This window comes from Loxodonta africana, unplaced genomic scaffold (genome assembly GCF_030014295.1).
Source record: "Loxodonta africana isolate mLoxAfr1 unplaced genomic scaffold, mLoxAfr1.hap2 scaffold_36, whole genome shotgun sequence".
NCBI classification, from domain to species: Eukaryota; Metazoa; Chordata; class Mammalia; order Proboscidea; family Elephantidae; genus Loxodonta; species Loxodonta africana.
In genome coordinates this window covers 2,325,242-2,349,046 of record NW_026975074.1, presented here as the reverse complement: position 1 = coordinate 2,349,046, position 23,805 = coordinate 2,325,242, and positions in this window count along the sequence as shown.

Here is a 23,805-nt window from a genome sequence, read left to right as displayed (position 1 = left end):
AAACTGCTGACCCTTTGGTTAGCAGCCATAGCACTTAACCACTGTGTCACCAGAGTTTCCACAAAATCTTAGAAGCAACAACATATTCATCATATTTCATCCAGAACATTCCGGATGTCCTGCAGTCATGCATTTGAACTCATTTGTGCAGAAACATTCATTTTTATAGCTACTTACCTTCCTGGTGGTTACATCATTGGCTCCTAAAGACCAGAAAAAGAACCAAATGCAATTTGGCTGTCTTGACTGGGTCCCAAAGAAGACTCTTAAAGTTAAACAAATGAACAGAAATATCTTAAACAAGCAATATCTTCTAGGTGCAACTGCTTGTGTGTGGCACGAGGAAAATAAACACTAATCAAGGTAACTTAATTCTCAGTGAAATGAAACCTCATATGGAAACATGGGAATTTTACTCTTCCTTGATAATTACATCATCTAGAATCATCTCATGTGAGATTTTTATCATAAAGAAAGGGTTCATGGAAAGGAGATGCCTGACTGGAGCCAGCTGTGGATTATTCTTAATTGCCTCTCCACTCTCAGGGCTTAATATGACTCAAGTACAGCATGAGAAAATGGAATATGTTTACAAATGTCAACACAACTATTTGTAAAATAATTCTATATTTATTAAATCTTTTTGTGAGAAATGAAGTGGCTCTAATCAGACTTAAATAAATGGGTTGACTAATTTTTTTTTTGTTAATATTTGAATGTACCATGCAACTAGGTTGATGGAAGTTGTATATAAAAGTTATCCAAATCACTCAGTAGGATGATTTCGAAGAATCTGAAAAAAGTTAGGAAAATAAATTTGAAATACTGTGGCACTATGAGTCAACCAGAATTACAGAGCGTTCAGTAAATTGGAGTAAAAAAGAACTGAAGGTATCATTTTCAAATTGATTGTTGTTGTTAGGTGCCATCAAGTCTGTTCTGACTCATAGCCAACCTATGTATCACAGGACAAAACACTGCCTGGTCCTGTACCATTCTTAAAATCGTTACTATCCTGGAGCCCATTGTCGCACCCACTGTGTCAATCTCTCTCTTTGAGGGTCTTCCTTTTTTTCCGCTGATCCTGTACTTTACCATGCATGATGTCCTTCTCCAGGAGCTGATCTTTCCTGACAACATGTCCAAAGTATGTAAGACACAGTCTCGCCATCCTTGCTTCTAAGGAGCATTCTGGTTGTACTTCTTCCAAGACAGATTTGTTCCTTCTCTTGGCAGTGCATTCAATATTCTTTGCCAACGCCACAATTCAAAGGCGTCAATTCTTTTTTGGTCTTCCTTATTCATTGTCCAGTTTTCACATGCATATTGGGCGATTGAAAACACAATGCCTTGGGTCAGGCACACCTTAGTCTTCAAGGTGACGTAGTTGCTTTTCAACACTTTAAAGAAGTCCTTTGCAGCAGATTTGCCCAATGCAATGTGTCTTTTGATTTCTTTCTTTTTTTTTTTTTAATTTTTGTTGTGCTTTAAGCAAAAGTTTACAAATCAAGTCAGTCTCTCACACAAAAACTTATATACACCTTGTTACATACTCCCAATTGCTCTTCCCCGAATGAGACAACCTACTCCCTCCCTCCACTCTCTCTTTTCATGTCCATTCCTCCAGCTTCTAACCCTCTCTACCCTCTCCTCTTCCCTCCAGACAGGAGATGCCAACACAGTCTCAAGTGTCCACCTGATCCAAGAAGCTCACTCCTCACCAGCATCCCTCTCCAACCTATTGTCCAGTCTAATCCCTGTCTGAAGAGTTGGTTCTTGTCCTGGGCCAACAGAAAGTCTGGGGGCCATGACCACCAGGGTCCTTCTAGTCTCAGTCAGACCATTAAGTCTGGTCTTTTTACGAGAATTTGGAGTCTGCATCCCACTGCTCTCCTGCTCCCTCAGGGGTTCTCTGTGTTCCCTGTCAGGGCAGTCATCAGTTGTAGCTGGGCACCATCTAGTTCTTCTGGTCTCAGGCTGATGTAGTCTCTGGTTTATGTGGCCCTTTCTGTCTCTTGGGCTCTTAATGACCTTGTGTCCTTGGTGTTCTACATTCTCCTTTGATCCAGGTGGACTGAGACCAATTGATGCATCTTAGATGGCCGCTTGCTAGGGCCGAAGACTCCAGATGCCAATCTCCAAAGTGGGATGCAGAATGCTTTCTTAATAGATTTTATAATGCCAATTGACTTAGATTTCCCTTGAAACCATGGTCCCCAAACCCCTGCCCCGGCTACTCTGGCTTTCGAAGCATTCAGTTTATTCAGGAAACTTCTTTGCTTTTGGTTTAGTCCAGTTGTGCTGACCTCCCCTGTATTGTGTGTTGTCTTTCCCATCACCTAAAGTAGTTCTTATCTACTACCTAATTAGTGAATATCCCTCTCCTTCCCTCCCTCCCATCTCTCTTAACCATCAAAGAATATTTTCTTCTCTGTTTAAACTATTTCTTAGTTCTTATAGTAGTGGTCTTATACAATACTTATTCTGTTGTAACTAATTTCACTCAACATAATGCCTTCCAGGTTCCTCCATGTTATGAAATGTTTCACAGATTCATCACTGTTCTTTATCAATGCGCAGTATTCTGTCATGTGAATATACCATAGTTTATTTATTCATTCATTCATTGATGGGCACCTTGGTTGCTTCCATCTTTTTGCTATTCTAAACAGTGCTGCAATGAACATAAGGGTGCATATATCTGTTCCTGTAAAAGTTCTTATTTCTCTAGGATATATTCCAAGGAGTGGGATTGCTGGATCTTATGGTAGTTCTATTTGTAGCTTTTTAAGGAAACGCCAAATTGATTTCAAAAGTGGTTGTACCATTTTACATTCCCACCAACCGTGTGTAAGTGTTCCAATCTCTCCACAACTTCCCCAACATTTCTTGTTTTGTGTTTTTTGGATTAATGCCAGCCTTGTTGGAGTGAGATGAAATGTCATTGTAGTTTTGATCTGCATTTCTCTAATGGCTAACGACCATGAATATTTCCTCATGTATCTGTTAGCTACCTGAATGTCTTCTTTAGTGAGGTGTCTGTTCATATCTTTTGACAATTTTTTAATTGTGTTATTTGTCTTTTTGTAGTTGAATTTTTGCAGTATCATGTAGATTCTAGGGCTCAGGCACTGATTGGAAATGTCATACCTAAAAACTTTTCCTCAGTCTGGGTAATCTTTTAACTCTTTTGGTGAAGTCTTTGGATGAGCATAGGTGTTTGATTTTTAGGAGCGCCCAGTTACCTGGTTTTTCTTCTGCATTATTAATAATGTTTCATATACTCTTTATGCCATGTATTAGGGCTCCGAACAGTGTCCCTATTTTTTCTTCCATGATCTTTATCATTTTAGATTTTATATTTAGGTCTTTGATCCATTTTGAGTTTGTTTTTGTGCATGGGGTGAGGTATGGGTCTTGTTTGATTTTTTTTGCAGATGGATATCCAGTTATGCCAGCATCATTTGTTAAAAAAAAAAAAACTGTCTTTTCCCTATTTAACTGTTTTGGTGCCTTAGTCAAATATCAACTGCTCATATGTGGATGGATTTATGTCTGGATTCTCAAATCTGTTCCAGTGGTCTATGAATCTGTTATTGTAGGAGTACCAGGCTGTTTTGACTACTGTGGCAGTATAATATGTTCTAAAATCAGGTAGAGTGAGGCCTCCCACTTTATTCTTCTTTTCCAGTAATGCTTTACTTATCATTAAAAAATGTCATTGGACTCATTAGACATGGATTGGACTGGACAATGGATTGGAGAGAGAGATGATGAGGAGTGAGCTACTTGTATCAGGTGGACACCTGAGACTATGTTGGCATCTCCTGTTTGGAGGGAAGATGGGACGGTTAGAAGCTTACAAAATGGTCACCAAAAAAGAGACTGGAAGGAGGGAGCGGGCTGTCTCATTGTGTAGTAAGGCGTGTATTATAAGTTTATATGTGAGAGACTGACTTGATTTGTAAACTTTCACTTAAAGCACAATACAAATTATTTTTAAAAAGTTGGAATTTGGCTCGGAATTGCATTAAATCTATAGATTGCCTTTGGTAGAATAGACATTTTTATAATGTTAAGTCTTCCTATCCATGAGCAACGTATGTTTTTCCACATAGGTAGGTCTCTTTTGGTTTCTTGCAGTAGTGTCTTCTAGTTTTCTATGTTTAGGTATTTTACATCTCTGGTAAGATGTATTCCTAAGTATTTTATCTTCTTCGGGGCTATTGTAAATGGCATTGATTTGGTGATTTCCTCTTCGATGTTCTTTTTGTTGGTGTAGAGGAATCCAACTGATTTTTGTATGTTTGTCTTGTATCCTGATACTCTGCTGAACTCTTCTATTAGTTTCAGTAGTTTTCTGGAGGATTCCTTAGGGTTTTCTGTGTATAAGATCATGTCATCTGCAAATAGAGATACTTTTACTTTTTCCTTGCCAATCTGGATGCCCTTTATGTCTTTATTTAGCCTAATTGCTATGCATAGGACCTCCAGCACAGTGTTCAATAAGAGTGGTGATAAAGGGCATCCTTGTCTGGTTCCCTATCTCAAGGGGAATACTTTCAGGCTCTCTCCATTTAGGATGATGTTGGCTGTCGGTTTTGTATCAATGCCCTTTATTATGTTGAGGAATTTTCCTTGTATTCCTATTTTGCTGAGAGTTTTTGTCATGAATGGTGTTGAACTTTGTCAAATGCCTTTTCTGCATCAATTGATGAAATCATGTGATTCTTGTCTTTTGTTTTATTTATATGATGGATTACATTAATGGTTTTTCTAATGTTGAAACATTCCTGTATACGTGGTATGAATCCCACTTGGTCATGGTGAATTATTTTTTTTTGATATGTTGTTGAACTCTATTGGCTAGAGTTTTGTTGAGGATTTTGGCATCTAAGTTCATGAGGGATATAGGTCTGTAATTTTTTGTGTGTGTGTGATGTCTTTATGTGGTTTTGGTATCAGGGATATGGTGGCTTCATAGAATGAGTTTGGGAGTATTCTGTCCTTTTCTGTTCTCTGAAATACCTGTAGTAGTAGTGGTGTTATCCCTTCTCTGAAAGTTTGGTAGAACTCTTCAGTGAAACTGTCCGGGCCAGAGCTTTTTTGGGGGGGGGACAGTTTTTTGATTACCCTTTTCGCTTCGTCTTTTGTTATGGCTCTATTTAGTTGTACTACCTCTGTTTGTGTTAGTTTAAGTAGGTAATGTGTTTCTAGGAATTCATCCATTTCTTCTAGGTTTTCAAATTGTTAGAGTACAATTTTTCAGAGTAATCTGATATGATTCTTTTAATTTCAGTTGGGTGTGTTGTAATATCGCCCATCTCATTTCTTATTCGGGTTATTTGGTTCCTCTCCTGTTTTTCTTTTGTCAGTTTGGCCAGTAGTTTATCAATTTTGTTGATTTTTTTCAAAAAAACTAGCTTTTGGTCTTATTAATTCTTTCAATTGTTTTTCTGTTTTCTATTTCATTTAGTTCTGCTCTAATTTTTATTATTTGTTTTCTTCTAGTGTCTGTGAGTTTTTTTTTGTTGCTCTGTTTCTATTTCTTCAAGTTGTAGAGATAATTCTTTCATTTTGGCCATTTTTTCTTTTTGTATGTGTGCATTTATTGATATAAATTGGCCTCTGAGCACCGCTTTTGCTGTGTCCCAAGGGTTCTGTTAGGAAGTGTTTTCATCTTATTGGATTCTATGAATTTCTTTATTCCATCCTTATTTTTTTTTTTAATGTCTTCTATAATCCAATCTTTTTTGAGCAGGGTATTGTTTAGTTAGTGTTTGATTTCTTTTTCCTGCTTTTCCTGTTATTGATTTCCACTTTTATGGCCTTCTGGTCAGAGAAAATGCTTTGTAATATTTCAGTGTTTTGGATTCTGCTAAGGCTTGCTTTATGACCTAATATGTGGTCTATTCTATAGAATGTTCCATGTGCACTAGAAAAGAAAGTTTAGTTGGTTGCTGTTGGGTGGAGTGTTCTGTATATGTCTATGAGGTCATGTTAGTTGATTGTGGCATTTAGATCTTCCGTGTCTTTACTGAGCTTCTTTCTGGATATCCTGTTCTTCAGCGAAAGTGGTGTGTTGAAGTATCCCAGTATTATTGTGGAGCTAGCTATCTCACTATTCAATGCTGATAGAGTTTGTTTTATGTATCTTGCAGCCCTGTCATTGGGTGTGTAAATATTTAATATGGTTATAGCTTCTTGGTGTATTGTCCCTTTAATCATTATATAGTGTCCTTCCTTATCTTTTCTGATGGATTTAACTTTAAAGCCTATTTTGTCAGAAATTAATATTGCTACTCCTGCTCTTTTTTGCTTATTGTTTGCTTGATATATTTTTTTCCATCCTTTGAGTTTTAGTTTGTGTCTCTAAGTCTAAGGTGTGTCTCTTGTAGGCAGCATATAGACAGATCGTGTTTCTTTATCCAGTCTGAGACTCTCTGACTCTTTATTGGTGCATTTAGTCCATTTACATTCAGAGTAATTATGGATAGGTGTGAATTTAGTGCTATCGTTTTGATGTCTTTTTTTGTGTATTGACAGTTTCTTTTTCTCACTTGATTTTATGTGCTGAGTAGATTTTCTTTATATATTGTCCTTTCCTCATATCTGTTGTTGTTGATTTTGTTTCTGCTGAGTCTCTATTTTTTTTTTTTTAATGAGTAGGGTAGCTTGTCTCCTTTGTGGTTACCTTATTATTTACCCCTAATTTTCTAAATTTAAATGTAACTTTTATTTCTTTGTATTGCCGTATTTTCCACTCCATATGGAAGGTGTATGATAACATTTCTTACTCCCTCTTTATTATTCTAATGTTGTCTTCTTTTCTATGATAACATTGCTGTTACCCTGTTTTGAGGGTTTTTTTTTTTTTAATAATCTTGCTTTGTTTTTTTGGATTTCCCTATCTGGGTTGACTTCTGGTTGCTCTGCCCAGTGTTCTAGTCTTGGGTTGATACCTGATATTATCGATTTTCTAGCCAAAGAACTCCGTTTCTTGTAGTTTTGCGTTGGTTTTTATGAATTCTCTAAACTTCTGTTTACCTGGAAATGTCTTAATTTCACCTTTATAATTGAGAGACATTTTTGCTGGATATATGATTCTTGGCTGGCAATTTTTTCCTTCAACTTTTTATATGTCATCCCATTGCCTTCTTGCCTGTGTGGTTTCTGCCTAGTAGTCCAAGCTTATTCTTATTGGCTCTCCTTTCTAGGTGACTTTTCCTTTATCCCTAGCTGCTCTTAAAATTCTTTCTTTATCTTTGGTTTTGGCAAGTTCAAGTATAATCTGTCTTAGAGACTTTCTTTTGACATCTGCCTCATGTTCAGTTAGATGAGTATCTTGGATAGATATCTTCTCCTCTTTCATGATATCAAGGAAGTTTTCTGCTAAAAAATCTTCAACAATTTTCTCTGTATCTTGTGTTATCCCTCCCTGTTCTGATACTCCAATCATTCGTAGGTTATTTCCCTTGATACAGTCTGCCATGATTCTTAAGCTTTCTTCATTTTTTAAAAATTCTTTTATCTGATTTTTCTTCAAACATATGACTGCCAAGTGCTTTATCTTCAAGTTCAGAAATTCTGCCTTCCATTTGCTCAAATCTGCTTCTCTGGCTTTCTATTGAGTTGTCTATTTCTTTATTTTTATTGTTAATTTTCTGAATTTCTGATTGCTGTCTGTCTATGGATTTTTCCAGCTTATGAAATTTTTCATTATGTTCCTGAATAATCTTTTTAATTTTTTCAATTGCTTTATCTGTATGTTCCTTGGCTTGTTCTGCACATTGCCTTATTTCCTTCTTGATGTCTTGAAAGGTTCTGCATATTAATGTTTTGTTTTCTGCCTCTGGTAATTCCAGGAATGCACTTTCATCTAGAAGATCCCTTGATTCTTTGTTTTGAGAGTTTGTTGAGGTAATTATGGTCTGTTTCTTTATGTGACTTGAAATTGACTGTTTTTTTTTGAGCCATCTATAAGTTATTGCATTAGTTTATTTTATGTTTGCTTACTGTGTCATAGCTTCTTGCTTTGTTTTGTTTTGATATGCCCGGATGGTTGCTTGAGTGAGCTAACTTGATTATTTTCACTTTTGGAGCTCAGATGTCCTCTCACCAGATGGTTAGAGCTGTTATCAGGTAGATCAGTCTAGGAGTGCATTCAGTTTTCTTGTATGAATTCCGCTCAGGTGTCTAGGTAGCTGATCATCAAGTGTGTGGTGCAGGCTGTGTCCCACACCCTTAGAGGGGCAGGGGTGATTGGTGCAGGTACCTGTATCTGGTTGTAGCAGATGGTCATACTCTGAACAAGGCAGGGGGCTGAGAATCATCCCCCAAGTGTCTCTGAGGAAAGTGTGCCCCTATTCCCTAGAGTGTACAGTTGGGTGGGTTCTTCAGACGGACCACGGGCACCCAATATTTTTGGTTGTAAGGACTGAGAAGTACCAGTTATCCTCGGACCCCTTTTGTGGGTGGCTGGGTGACCTGAGTGGAGCCATCTGTCTTTAGGCCCCTGATATGGGTAGGTGAGGACCCTGTTTAATAGGCAAAGCAATGTCAAACATCAAACACCCACCTCTCCACCACACAGCTGAAAGAGTTGGTGTTTGCCAACAGGGGCCTATTCTCCTGAAATAGGCCCAGACAGGTCCATGCAGAGGGGAAAGGTTGTCAAAGTCCACAGACCGTTTATGTCTGATCAGGAGCTGCTTCTGTCCTGAGCTTCCCCAGTTAATGGAGCTGGTAAATTATGTTTTTCCCCAATTGCAAATTTATTCCTTCTCAAAGCCCATGAGGATAGGTCTAGGCTCTCAACAGGACCTATCTCAGGCCCAGGGAAGTCAGCCACTGAAGCCATCTTGGGAGTAGGGGGGGCAGGGGGGCAGAGTGGGGGGTGCAGTGAAATATATGCAGGTAATTAGCTTTTGCTGAGAGGGCCATTCTTCTCTGGTTCCAGAGGTCTGAGTAGGCTGTATGGCTGGCTGCTTCTCCCTGAGGAAACTGTGGCCGAACACTAGTACCAACCCGCCACTGCAGCTCCTGGGAATGGGGCCTAAGGGCTCCCCATGATTCAGGTCTGGTAACTCCTCTCCACTTCTGAACCATCTCTTCCTCCCCCTGCCCCTCAGTTCTTTTTCTAAGCTTGCCTTTGATACTCAGGGCTCCTAGCTTGTCATAAATATACTTGTTTCACTTGTTTTTTTCAGGTGTTTGTTGTAAAGAGAGCTCGCTGGAAGCGCCTGTCTATTCTGTCACCTTGGCTCTGCCTCTGGAAATAGCATCTTTTGATTTCTTGATTGCTGCTGCTATGGTATTGATTATGGATCCAAGTAAAATGAAATCCTTGACAACTTCAATGTTTTCTCTGTTTATCGTGGTTTGGCTTATTGGTCCAGTTGTGAGGATTTTTGTTTTTTTGTGTTGAAGTGTAATCCATAATGAAGGCTGTAGTCTTTGATTTTCCTCAGTAAATGCTTCAAATCCTCTTCACTTTCAGCAAGCAAGGTTGTGTCATCTGCATAATGCAGGCTGTAATGAGTCTTCCTCCAATTCTGATACCTCATTCTTCTTCATACAGTCCAGTTCCTCAGATTATTTGCTCAGCATAGAGATTGAATAGGTATGGTGAAAGGACACAACCCTGACACTCACCTTTCTTGACTGTAAACCACTCAGTCTCCCCATGTTCTGTCTGAACAATTGCCTCTTGATCCATGTACAGGTTCCTGATAACACAATTATGTGTTCTGGAATTCCCATTCTTCACAATGTTATCCATAATTTGTTATGATCCACACATAGTCGAATGCGTTTACATAGCCAGTAAAACACAAGTAAACATCCTTCTGGTATTCTCTGCTTTCAGCCAGGATCCATCTGACATCAGCAATGATATCCCTGGTTCCACTCCCTCTTCTGAATCTGGCTTGAATTTTTTGCAGTTCTCTGTTGTTATACTGATATTCAAATCTATTAATGTCCCGTTTATCTTACCATTAATAAGGACCAGTTATAAAAATATATAAATGGTCACCTAATGGTATTAAAAATATGATATTCAAGTCAGCTATTATAGGGACATCTTTGGTTTAGGGTCTGTCAAAACCAATATGCCTATTGTTCATAGGAGACACCTGTGATATCTCACTGGTTTCTAGTCATGCTTGTAGAGCAAGTCAAAATTTCACCCAAGCTCCTGTCAGTATTAATTATATAAAATACATATGGGTTGGAACGGGTGTATATCATCACCATTATCATCAGCAGCAGCACTTTTTTTGCATTATCACTAAATCAGTTAAAATTTGTGTTAACTGGGTTAAAAAAAAAAAAAAAAAACCTGAGTTCAAACTTGTATAATAATTACAGGTGCATGAACCCCTTCTAGAATAAATAAACAGTTGACCTAATTAGACAACATCTGGTTTAATTCATGCTCCAGAAATAATCACGACAAATGGGATTACTGTTATTGGTGAAATGGTTGGGTTATATCCTTGGAACTGGGCTTGAACTCTATCCCAGTTGATTGACAATCCACAAGTTCCATTGACTTAAAATGTGGGGATATTTCTCATTTATAATACCTCTTGGGTGTGAGTCAAGTGCAAATCTGCTCTGTATTATCATCTTTCCTATTTCATTTCTGGTTAGCAGCTCTTATGTTAGTCACTATCATGGCAAATGCATAGGAATATGGATGGAACCAGGTAAATGGCGCTTAATTCTTCTGTTTGAATGTGGAATCTTTCACTTCACTCATATTCCATTTGCCCAGCAAGTCATATGGCAAATCCTGATGTGGAAGAGATGAGAAATACCCCGCTACTCAGGATGCACCAAGGATAACCCTTTCCCTTGTTTCTAGGTATAGTGAATTAATCATATACTTCATATACCATTAGGTCTGTATTTGGCTTCCATATCATGTTCCTATATTAGTCATGGAATTGACTCGAAGGCACTGGGTTGGGATATTAGTCAGAATTTTACTACAATAATGATGCATAAAAGACAACCACAAAATCTTAGTGACATGTAATAAAAAGTATTTCATGCAACTCTACAGATCAGCTAGGTTTTGAGTTCAGGTTGTTTCCATGCATCTCTTAATTTCCTTGGACAAGTTGAAGGGGCGGCAGACACTTGAGGCAAGTTCATCTCATGGTAGAACTTCAAGCTTTCAGAGGAGAAGTCTCTTACAGACTAGGCTGGGAAACACCACACTCACACTCATATCCACATTCCATTAACCAAGTAACATGGCCAAGACTAGTGTCAATGGGTCAGGAAATATACTCCTCCCATGGAGACAGTGTAGGTCTGTGTGGGGGGGGGCAAGCAGGGGAATAATGTCAATATTTGGTGACTAATAATCTAATCTACACAAGTTGCATTCACTCATCCAAGAAATACTTTCTGGACACAAATATTTTTTTCAGATACCAAAGCAGGATTCAAAGTATATGCATTCTAGTTGTTGTTAGCTGCCATCAAGTTGGTTCCGAGTTACGGTGACTTTATGCATAATAAAATGAAAGATTGCCATGTCCTGTAACATCTTCATGATCTTTGGTATTTTGAGTCCATTGTTGCAGCTATTGGGTTATTCCGTCTCACTGAGGGTTTCCCCCATTTTGGTTGGCTCTCTACTTTACCAAACATGGTACCTTTTCCTAGCAATTGGTTTTTCCTGATGACATGTCCAAAGTAAGCAATTTGAAGTCTCACCAGCTGTCATGGATTGAATTGTGTCCCCCCCAAAATATCTGTCAACTTGCCTAGGTCATGATTCCCTTGTCCGATTCTATGATTGCCTATCATTTTACCATCTGATGTGGTTTCGCTAAGTGTTGTACACCCTATCACTATGATGTAATAAAATGTATTAGCAGAAGTTATGTTGATGAAATCTATAAGATCAGGTAGTGTCTTAAGTGGATCTCTTTTGAGATACAAAAGAGAGAAGTGAAAAGAGAGACATGGAGGCCTCATACCACCAAGAAAGGAGTGCTGGAGCAGAGCATGTCCTTTGGGTCTGGGATTCCTGCACTGAGATGCTCCCAGACCAAGGGAAGATTGATGACAAGGGCATTCCTCCAGAGCAGACAGAGAGAGAAAGCCTTCCCCTGGAGCCGACGACCTGAATTTGGACTTGTAGCCTACTAGACAGTGACAGAATAAATTTTTCTTTGTTAAAGCCATCCTCCTGTGGTATTTCTGATATAGCAGCATTAGATGACTAAAACACCGTCCTAATTTCTAAGGTACATTTTGGTTGTATTTCTTCTAAGACTGCATGAGTAAACATTCATTCTATTGGGAGTCTATGGTATATTCAATATTCTTCATCAACACTGGAGTTTGCATGCATCAATTCTTTTTCTAGTAGTAGACAGAAATAGATACACATAATTACATATATAGTTAGATGGTGCCTTGCTCTCTGAAGAAAAATTTAAAAAGTAGGGTAAAGGACAAGATAGTAACTGGTTCAGGAATGAAGTCTCTCTATCATTTCTAGAAGCAGACTGCTCAAAGCAAATGAACTGGCTAAAGCCCTGAAATAAGAGGTGAGTTAGTATCCAAAGAAGAAACCTCAGCAAAATATAGCTGTAATACAATGAAAGAGCCCAGTGATGTAATAGGAATTGAGGAGCACACAACAATGGAGGCCAGGTGGAGTTGTGCCTTGAGTTTAATTTTAAAAGCTTTCTATTCAACTCAGGTTTTTGTAAAATTGAATAGAACCGTAATAAAATCTAACATACTTTAAATGGATTATTCCATGTGCTTTATGGTACAAAGATGGGCACAGTAAGACAATTTAGATAGATATTACAAAAGTACAGGTGAGTAAGTATGATGACTTGAACCATCAAGTATGGAAAATAGCAAAAGTAGCAAAATCCTGAAGACAATGAGCAAATGCTGAACAATGCATTCTTTGAGAGAACAGTGGAGTCAGGGATGCTACTAAAGCTTTGGTTGAATAAAGGCATCATTTATTGATAGGATGAAGATTGAGCAGGAAAATATCTTGGAGAGCCTAATCAACCTTTAAACTTCAAATATGTCGACTTTGAATACTTAACATATATCCTCATGGAGAGATTAACTTGGAAGTTGTTATTCAACCATAGATTTCAGGGAAGAGATTCTATTTGGAGATATAAATTTGGTAGTTGTAAACATAGAGATAGAAATTAAACAATGACATAAACGATTTAGTCAAATGAGAAGTCTGTTTATTTAAATAAGGACACAGCACTGTTCATTTATTACAAAATGTCAGGTATCTGGTAGGGGCTGTTACTTATTTTTTAGTACTACTCTAGCTACTATTGGGCCTTTACATACCTACGTAAGTTTTAGAATTAGTTTGTCATTTTCTTTACAAATTTTGTTGTGATTTTTATTAGATTTGCATAGAATATATAAACAGTATTGATGGAATTTAGTCTTCTTAACCATTAACTTTCTATATCTCAAGAATTATTGAGATCTACCTTCATGTCAATATTATAATTTTATCCGTGAAATCCTTGAGTGACTATGTGTGTTCATGAGTGTAGGAGTGTGTGCATGCATGTGTGTGTTCATATACACCCGTGTAAGTCTGTTCACAGATATACATTAACAAAATATAATCAATAAAATACCAAAAAAACACTGAATAGAAAATACCTAAACTAGAAAGCTACTGAACCATTAAAATCCAAAGCAAATCACTGTCATATAATTTTTATGTTACTTTTATCAAAATAGCAAGAAACTTGCAATTCTTATACTTTGTAATATATTGCAGACACAGGGCATAGTGAGGGTAAGGAGTTTCCAGGGCCAATCTCTAAGTTCAGCCTTTCCCTATCCCAAATTTCAAGATGAATAGATGTTGATGAGTCAGCAGAAATGTCTTCCCCCTCTTGTCTGGCTTTCATATTTGTGGTGCCTAAAAGTATTCTGTACCTTGTCTGCTGCACCCTTGGACTTGGACCCTGGGGCATGTGCCCTCCTCTGCCCCCCTTTTGCGATGCTTCTGTTTAGACAATGGAGAATATAAAATAGAACAAAACCGTGTGATTAACAATAATCATACGAATTCTAGTTGCATGACCATGAACAAGTTACTTAACCTCTCTGAGCCTCAACTTTGTCATCTGTACAATGGCAGTAACAACAGTAACAGATTCAATAGAAGTAATAGCTTTTGATGTTGTGAGGATTAACTAGTTGCCATCCAACTGATTTCATCTCATGGCAAACCCATACTCTGTAGGGCTTTCAATTGCTGTGACCTTTTGGAGGTAGATCACTAGGTCTTTCTTCTGAGGTGCCTCTGGGCAGACTGAAGCCACAAATATTTTGGTTAACAGCAAAAAAAAATTTTTTTTTTTTTTTTTAGTGCAACTAGGGACTCCCTGTGAAAGTTAAGTGACTTATTATAAACAAAATGTGTAGAACACTGCTTGGTATATTGTAGTTGCTACTTAATTGTTATCAGAAATTGTTATCAATATATCATGAATATTTATGGCATTATCACTGAAACATTTGATAAAAAGAACAAAAATATAAGTTGGACAAGCCTCACTTATGCATGTTATTTAATACCATAAATCAAATCCCAGAAAATGAATGCTGTCAGTAGATAAAAAAGATACTGTATTTTAAACATATATTTGTAATTACAAAATTCCTAAGATGGCCCTACAATAGGACCAGTACAATAATCCATTCATTAAAAAATATTAAGTAAGTGCATATTGTTTGTCAACTGCTGTTTCAGGTCCCATAGAAACAGAAGTAAACCACCAGACAAATCTCTGCCCATCAGAAACTTACATTCCAATGTAGAAATACACAAAAAATGCATATACAAATAGAGATACAGTAAAATTCAAAGTAATGCTAATGCTTACAAAATGAGCAAGGCATTGAAGTAGAATGTTAATTTATAGGTTAAATTAGTTGGTCAGCAAAGTCCTTTCTTAAGAGTGGTATCTGAGCAGAGATCTGAAAGAAAGGGGAGAGACAACCAACAGGAAAATATGCAAAAAAAAGAAAAAAATGCTAGGAGAGAGAACCAACCCCAGTCCAAAGGCCTGGAGGCAATGAAACAAAACAAGGAGGATGCACAACAGAAATCAAGGGAGAGAGGGGTGCTCTGTAGTGAGGTGAGAGATATGTCCAAAAGACTATCATGGCAGCCTAAAGGACTTGGATTTATTTAAAATCTTTGAAAAGATTTGATCAGAGAGACATGTCACCTGAGTAATGTTTTAAGAACTTCCCCCTGGTTGTTGTCTGATTAGACTCTAGAGGGAAAAATTGAAGGTTGGGAGAGCAGTTAGGAGGCCCTTGCAGTGTCTGAGCAAGCTGTAATGGCAGCCAGGCCCAGGGTGTTGGCAAGGGAGTAATTTAGAAGTGGGCAGATATGGAATCTATTCTGAAGATACAACCAACAGAAAGTGTTGTATATAAGATGTTAGAGAAAGAGAGAAGTCAATGATGACTCCAAATTAGAGAAAAACCCTGACATCACATAAGTGGGGGATAAACATTTTTGGTAAAAAAATAATGCAAATTCCCATAGAACACTAAATACAAACATACTAATTTTTTTTTTGATAGTCTAGAAGAGGCAGAAAAAAATCTGTAATATGATAAAATGCATACATAGTCTAAATGGAAAATAAAACACTGTTAATGTTTTCCATCAATGTTACAATCAAACATTAAGGATCAAATACTCAACATTTTTCTTGGAAATTGTAGACCTGGATATCATGGCAAACAACACTGGAACCAAAAATATCTTACCTTTGAAAAGCTAGCAAAAACGAACGGTATTTACGTATGATATAATCAACCTGAAACACTATTAGACTCAACTGAAAAATCATATGAACTAAAAAGAATGCTCAGAAAGTATAATTGGCACCCCATTAATATAGATAAAGTATAACCCTGAAGAGTTACAAATTTTATTTTCTCATAAATAAAAAATGCAACAAAATTTATACATTTCCTAAATATAAATTATCAATTTAGATTTAGGAAATGTATTTTGTGATATTTACATAAAACATTTTTGCCTTGAACTCCACTTAAACCAAATGAAACCCATTGTTATTGAGTTGATTCCAACTTACAGCAACCCTATAAGAGAGATGTAACTGCTCAGTAGGATATTCTTGCTGTACTTCTTCCAAGACAGATTTTTTTTCTACTTTTGGCAGTCCACGGTACATTAAATATTCTTCACTAAAACCATTATTCAAAGGCACCAACTCTTCTTTGATCTTCCTTACTCCTTGTCCAGCTTTCACACACATATAAGGCAGTTGAAAACACCATGGCTTGGATCAGGCACTCCGTGGTCCTTAAAGTGACATCTTTGCTTTTTAACACTTTAAGGAAGTCTTCTGCAGCAGATTTGCCTGAAGTAACACGTCATTTGATTTCTTGAATGCTGCTTTGATTGTCACTCCAAGTAAAATGAAATCCTTGACAAGTTCAATATTTTCTCCTTTTATCATGACATTTCTTAGTGGTCTGGTTGTGAGGATTTCTGTTCTCTTTATGTTGAGGTGTAATCTATAATGAAGGCTGTGGTTTTAGATCTTTATCACTAAGTACTTCAAGTCCTCTTCACTTTCAGTAAGCATCGTCTTGTCATCTGCATATCACAGGTTGTTAATGAGTCTTCCTCTAATCCTGATGTCAAGTTCTTCTATACAGTCTGGCTTCTCAGGTTACTTGGTCAGCGTACAGATTGAATAAGTATGGTGAAAAGATACAAACCTGATGCACATCTTTCTTAACTTTAAACCATGAAGTATCCCCTTGTTCTGTTGGAACGATTGCCTCTTGATCTATGTCCAAGTTTCTCATGAGCAAAATTCAGTGCTCTAAATTCCCATTCTTTGCTATGTTATACGTAATTGGTTATGATCCACGCAGTCGAATGTCTTTGCATAGTCAATAAAACACAGGTAAACATCTTTCTGGTATTCTCTGCTTTCAGCCAGGATCCATCTGACATCAGCAATGATATCCCTCATTCCATATCCTCTCCTGAATTCATCTTGAACTTCTGGCAGTTCCCTGTCAATACACTGCTACAGCCACTTTTGAATGATCTTTAGCAAAATTTTGCTTGTATGTGATATTAATGATATTGTTCAAGAATTTCTGCATTTGATTGGACCTCCTTTCTTGGGAATAGGCATATATATTGGCTCTCTTCCAGTTGGTTGGCCAGGTAGCTCTCTTCCAAATTTCTTGGCATAGACAAGTGAGCACTTCCAGTGCTGCATTTGTTTGTTGAAACATCTCAATTGGTATTCTATCAGTTCCTGGACCCTTGTTTTTTGCCATTCCTTTCAGCATAGCATGGACTTCTTCCTGCAGTACCATTGGATCTTGATCATATGCTACATCCTGAAATGTTGAACATTGGCCAATTAGTTTTGGTATAATGACTCTGCGTATTCCTTCCATCTTTCTCTCGATGTTTCCTGAGCTGTTCAATATTTTGCCCATAGAATCCTTCAATATTGCAACTTGCAGCTTGAATTTTTCTTCAGTTCTTTTGACTTGAGAAATACTGAGAGTTTTCTTCCCTTTTGATTTTCTAGCTCCAGATCTTTGCACAGTTCATTATAATATTTTATTTTGTCTTTCAAGCTGCCCTTTGAATCTTCTGTTCAGCTCTTCTACTTCTTAATTTTTTCTATTCCCTTTAGCTACCGGATATTTTAGAGAAAGTTTCGAAGTCTCTTTTGACATCCATTTTGGTCTCTTCTTTCTTTCCTGTCTTTATGATACATATAAACCAAGTCATTGAGTCAATTTTGACAGAGTGGAACTGCCCCATAGGGTTTCCAAGGAGCACCTGGTGGATTCAAACTGCCGACCTTTTGACTGGCAGTCATAGCTCTTAACCACTATGCCACCAGCACTCCTCAAATCAACATAAAAGTATAAAAATGAGCAAAATATATGTCAGGAGAGTCCAGTAGAAGATAAGAAGGCACAAATATATTCATGGAAATTTATCTAATTTCACTAAAAAATAAATTTAAATTAAAATGGCAGCTGGAATTCATCATTTTTCCAAATGGTTTATCAGCTATTGGAAGACTTAAAAATAGTAATAGAAATGGTCCAAGGGAAAGCAGGTGCCCTCAACCATTGTTGCAAATATGGATTGTGAAACTTTGTGATGATATATTTGCAGTTGTTTTCAATATTTATATTTATGCTAGAAATAATCCAAGTTAGGAATTCATAAAATGCAAATAAACAATTTTACATACTTTTCTTCATTACATTTTATAAGAGGATTTTTTGAATCAAAAAAAAAAAGGAAAGAATTCCCATGACTGTGAATTTCCATCAGTCAGGCATGAGAACATAATGTCTACTTTGAAAGCATGAGGAAAACTTATGTTCTAACCTAGAAAAGTATCTATCAAATATAGCTAGACAAGAATGCATCAGATGCAGGCAGGGCCAAGATAGTGGAGTAGTCAGATGCTTCTGATAGTCCCTCTTACAACAAAGACCTGAAAAAACAAGTAAATTGATTATATATATGACAAGCTAGGAGCCCTGGACATCAAAGGCAAAGTTAAGAAATTGGACTTAGCAACAGAGGGAGGGAGATACGGTTCAGAAGCAGCAAGAAGTTGCCGGACCCAACTCAGTGGGAACCAGCGCCCCTCATCCCTGATCTGCTGGTGTGACTGCAGAAGGGCTGGCAGTAGCTTTCTGTACACGGTTTCCCTAGCCACAGAGAGCCAGTGGCACAGAGTCTACTCATGCCTCCAGAATCAGAGAAGAACAGCGCTCTCGGCATAAGTGCTAGCATTTAATTCACTGCACAGATCATATACCTCCCCTTTCAAAAGAACTCTCTCCCATTTATCTGATCCCTCACCCTCTGTCCCAGGCCCCCAAGCTGGCTTCAGTGACATTCGATTTCCCTGGGCCTGAGATAGGTCCTGGCATGCAACCAGAGCCATTGGAGAAGGAGCAAATTAACAAACAGGGAAAAAATAATCTGATGGCTCCTCTAAGCTGGAAACTCAGGGCAGAAGCAGCTCCTGTCCAGGCACAAGTGGACCATAGACTTTGAATGGCTTTCACCCCTGCACAGAACTGTGTGGCCCATATCAGGAGCTGGGTTCTTGTTACAGTGCAAGGGTGTGTGGCCTAAGGTCTGACTTTAATGGTTTCAGCTGTGCAGTGGCAAGGTGGGTTCTTGATGCTTGACACTGCTCTAATAAGCAGGGTCCTCACCTACCCAAATCAGGGGCCTGAGGACTGGTGGCTCCACCTGCACCACCTAGCCACCCATGTCAGGGGTACAAGGATAAGTGGTGTCTCCCAGTCCTTACAGTTAAAAGTATCGGGTGTCAATGGTATGGCTGCAGAGCCCACCCACTTGTGCACTCTAGAGAACAGGGACATGTCTTCCTCACAAACACTCAGGGAAAGGTTGTCAACCCCCTACCTTGCTCAGAGTGTGACCACCTGATGCAACAAGAGACCTGTGCATACACCAATCACCACTGCTCCTCAAAGACAGTAGGTGAGAGCCTACGCCACACACTTGGTGACTAACTACCTGGAAATCTGAGCTGAATCCTTACAAGAAAACTGAATGGACTTCTAGGCTCATATATCTGATAACAGCTCTAGCCATCTGGTGACAGGACGTTAGAGCTTCAAAGGCTCCATTAATCAAACCAACTAATTTGAGCAGCCTATTAAGTATTTCAAAACAAAACAAAGCAAGAAGCTAGGACACAGTATGCAAACATACAGAGACAACAGTCAATATCAAATCACATAAAGAAGCAGACGATGATCATGTCAGCAAGCTTCCAAAGCAAAGAATTGAGGAATCTTCCAGATGAAGATATATTCCTAGAATTACCAGAGATAGAATACAAAATAATAATATACAGAACTCTTCAAGATATCAGGAAAGAAAAAAAAGAGCTCAGGCAAAATGCAGAACAAGCCAAGGAACACACAGATAAAGCAGTTGAGGGAATTAAGAAGGTTATTCAAGAGAATAACGAAAAATTTAATAGGCTTCAAGAATCCTTAGAGAGACAGCAGTCAGAAACTCAGAAGATCAACAATAAAATTTCAGAATTAGACAACTCAGTAGAAAGTCAAAGGAGCAGAATTCAGGAAAGTGAAGTCAGAATTAGTGAGACTGAAAATAAAATACTTGGCACCAATATATTCAAAGAAAAATCAGATAAAAGAATTTTAAGAAATGAAGAAACCCTAAGAATCATGTGGGACTCTATCAAGAGAAATAGCCTACAAGTAATCCGAGTACCAGAACAGGGAGGAAAAACAGAAAATACAGAGAAAATTGTGGAAAATTTGTTGGCAGAAAACTTCCCAGATATCATGAAAGACGAGATATCTTTCCAAGATGCTCATCTAACCCCACAGAACGTAGATCTCAAGAGAAAGATATCAAGACATATTATAGTCAATCTTGCCAAAACCAAAGATAAAGAGAATTTTAAGAGCAGCTAGGGATAAACAAAAAGTCACCTGTGAAGGACAGTCAGTAAGACTAATCTCGGACTACTCAGCAGAAACCATGCAGGCAAGAAGGCAATGGGAGGACATATATAAAGACTTAAAGGGAAAATAATTGCCAGCCGAGAATTATATATCCAGCAAAACTGTCTCAGATATGAAGGTGAATTATGGCATTTCCAGATAAACAGAAGTTGAGGGACATTGCCAAAACCAAACCAAAATTACAAGAAATTCTAAAGGAAATCCTCCAGTTAGAAACTCAATAACATCAGATAACAATCCAAGACAAGAACAGAGGACAGGGAAACCAGATATCATTCAAGACAGAGAAATCACAAAACTAAATCAAAGCTAAAACGCTCAGAACAGGGAAACAGACATCATGAAGTAAAAGATGACAACATTAACTCAAAAAAGAAGGACTAAAAGATATAGTCATAGATCTTTCATATGGAGTATGAAAATAGGGGTAAATTTATCAAGGTAATCACAAAGGAAAATAACAATCCTGCACATCAAAATAATAATAAAAAAGAAAAACATGAAGACAGCAAAAACAAAAGCAACAACACTGGAAAAGAGGAAAAGATAAAATTACTTAATAAAGAAAAATTACTCAGCACAGAAAATTCAGTGGAAAAAAGAAACTGTCAACAACCAAAAAAAAAGGCATCAAAATGACAGGACTAAACTCATACCTAGACATAATTACGCTGAATGTAAATGTACTAAATGCACCAATAAAGAGACAGAGAGTGGCAGAGTGGATTAAAAAAACGAGATCTGCCTATATGTTGCCTAAAAGAGACATAACTTAGACATAAAGATACAAACAAACTAAAACTCAAAGGATGGAAAAGAGATACCAAACAAACAACAACCAAAAAAAGAAGAGTGGCAATATTAATTTCTAACAAAATAGACTTTAAAGTAAAATCTACCACAAAGGATAAGGAAGGACCCTTTTGTGCAGCCAATGACAGGGCTCCAAAATACATAAAATGAACTCTAAAAGCACTGAAAACAGAGATGGGCAGCTCTACAATAACAGTAGGAGGCTCCAACACACTACTTTTGGTGAAGGACAGAACATCCAGAAAGAAGCTAAATAAAGACAGTGAAAGTCTAAATGCCGCAATCAACCAACCTGATCTCATAGGCACATACAGAACACCCCACCCAACGGCAGACAAGCATATTTTCTTTTCCAACCCACATGGAACGTTCTCCAGAATAGACCACATATTAGGTCATAAGCAAGTCTTAACAGAATCCAAAACATCAAAATATTTCAAAGCATCTTTTCTGACCATAAAGCCGTAAAAGTAGAAGCCAATAACATAAAGCAAGTGAAAAAAAAAACAAATGCACAGAAACTGAACAACACCTTGCTGAAATACTACTGGGTTATAGAAGAAATTAAGAATGGAATAAAGAAATTCGTAGAATCAAATGAGAATGAAAACACTTCCTACCAGGACCTGTGGGACACAGCAAAACAGTGCTCAGAGGTCAATTTATAGCAATAAATGCACACATCCAAAAGAAGAAAAGGCCAAAATCAAAGAATTATCCTTACAACTCAAAGAAATAGAAAGAAAGCAGCAAAAGAAGTCCTAGGGTACCAGTAGAAACAAAATAATAAAAATTAGAGCAGAATTAAATGAAATAGAGAAAAGAAAAACAATTGAAAGAGTTAACAAGACCAACAGCTGGTTCTATGAAAAGATCAACAAAATCGATAAACCATTGGCCAAATGGACAAAAGAAAAATAGGAGAGAAAGCAAATAACCCGAATAAGAAATGAGATCGGGAATATTACAACAGACCCAACTGAAATTAAAAGAATCATAACAGAATATTATGAAAAATTGTACTCCAACAAATTTGAAAACTAGAAGAATTGGATAAATTTCTAGAAACACACTACCTACCTAATCTAACACAAACAGATGTAGAACAGCTAAATAAACCTATAACAAAAGAAGAAATTGAAAAGATAGTTAAAAATTCCCAATAAATTAAAGCCCTGGCCCTGATGACTTCACTGGAGAATTCTACCAAACTTTCAGAGAAGTGTTAACACCACTACTACTAAAGGTATTTCAGAACATACAAAAGGATGGAATACTCCCAATCTCATTCTATGAAGCCAGCATAACCGTCATAACAAATCCAGGTGAAGACACCACAAAAAAAGAAAATTACAGACCAATATTCCCCATGAACTTAGACACAAAAACCCTCAGCAAAATTCTAGCCAACAACATATTGAAAAAGTAATTCACCATGACCAAGTAGGATTCATACTAGGTATGCTGGGATGGTTTAACATTTGAAAAACAATCAATGTAATCCATCATATAAATAAAAGACAAGAACCACATGGTCTTATGGGTTGATGCAGAAAAGGCATTTGACAAAGTCCAACATCCATTCATGATAAAGACTCTCAGCAAAATAGGAGTAGAAGGAAAATTCCTCCACATAATAAAGGACATTTATGTAAAGCCAACAGCCAACAGCACCCTAAATGGAGTGAGTCTGAAATCATTCCCCTTGAGAACGGGAACCAGACAAGGATGCCCTTTATCATCACTTTTATTCAACATTGTTCTGGAGGTCCTAGCCAGAGCAATTAGTCTAGGGAAAAAAAAAAAAAAGCATCCAAATTGGTAAGGAAGAAATAAACTATCTCTATTTGCAGATGATACGATTTTATACACGGGAAACCCTAAAGAATCCACAAGAAAGCTACTGGAACTAATAGAAGATTTCAGCAAAGTATCAGGATACAAGATAAACATGCAAAAACCAGTTGGATTCCTCTATATGAGCAAAGAGAAAGTCGAAGAGGAAATCATGAAATGAATACCATTTACAATAGCCCCAAGAAGATTAAATACTTAGGAACATATCTAACCAGAGACATAAAAGACCTATACAAAGAAAACTATGAGACACTACTGCAAGAAACCAAAAGAGACCTACGTAAGTGAAAAAACATACCTTGTTCTTCAATGGGAAGACTCAAGATTGTGAAAATGTTTATTCTCCTCCAAGCAATCTACAGATAAATGCAAGCCTGATCCAAACTCCAATGGCATTTTTTAATGAGATGGAGAAACAAATCACCAAGTTCATATGGAAAGGGAAGAGGCCCTAAATAAGTAAAACAGTACTGAAAAATTAGAACAAAGTGGGAGGCCTCACACTACCTG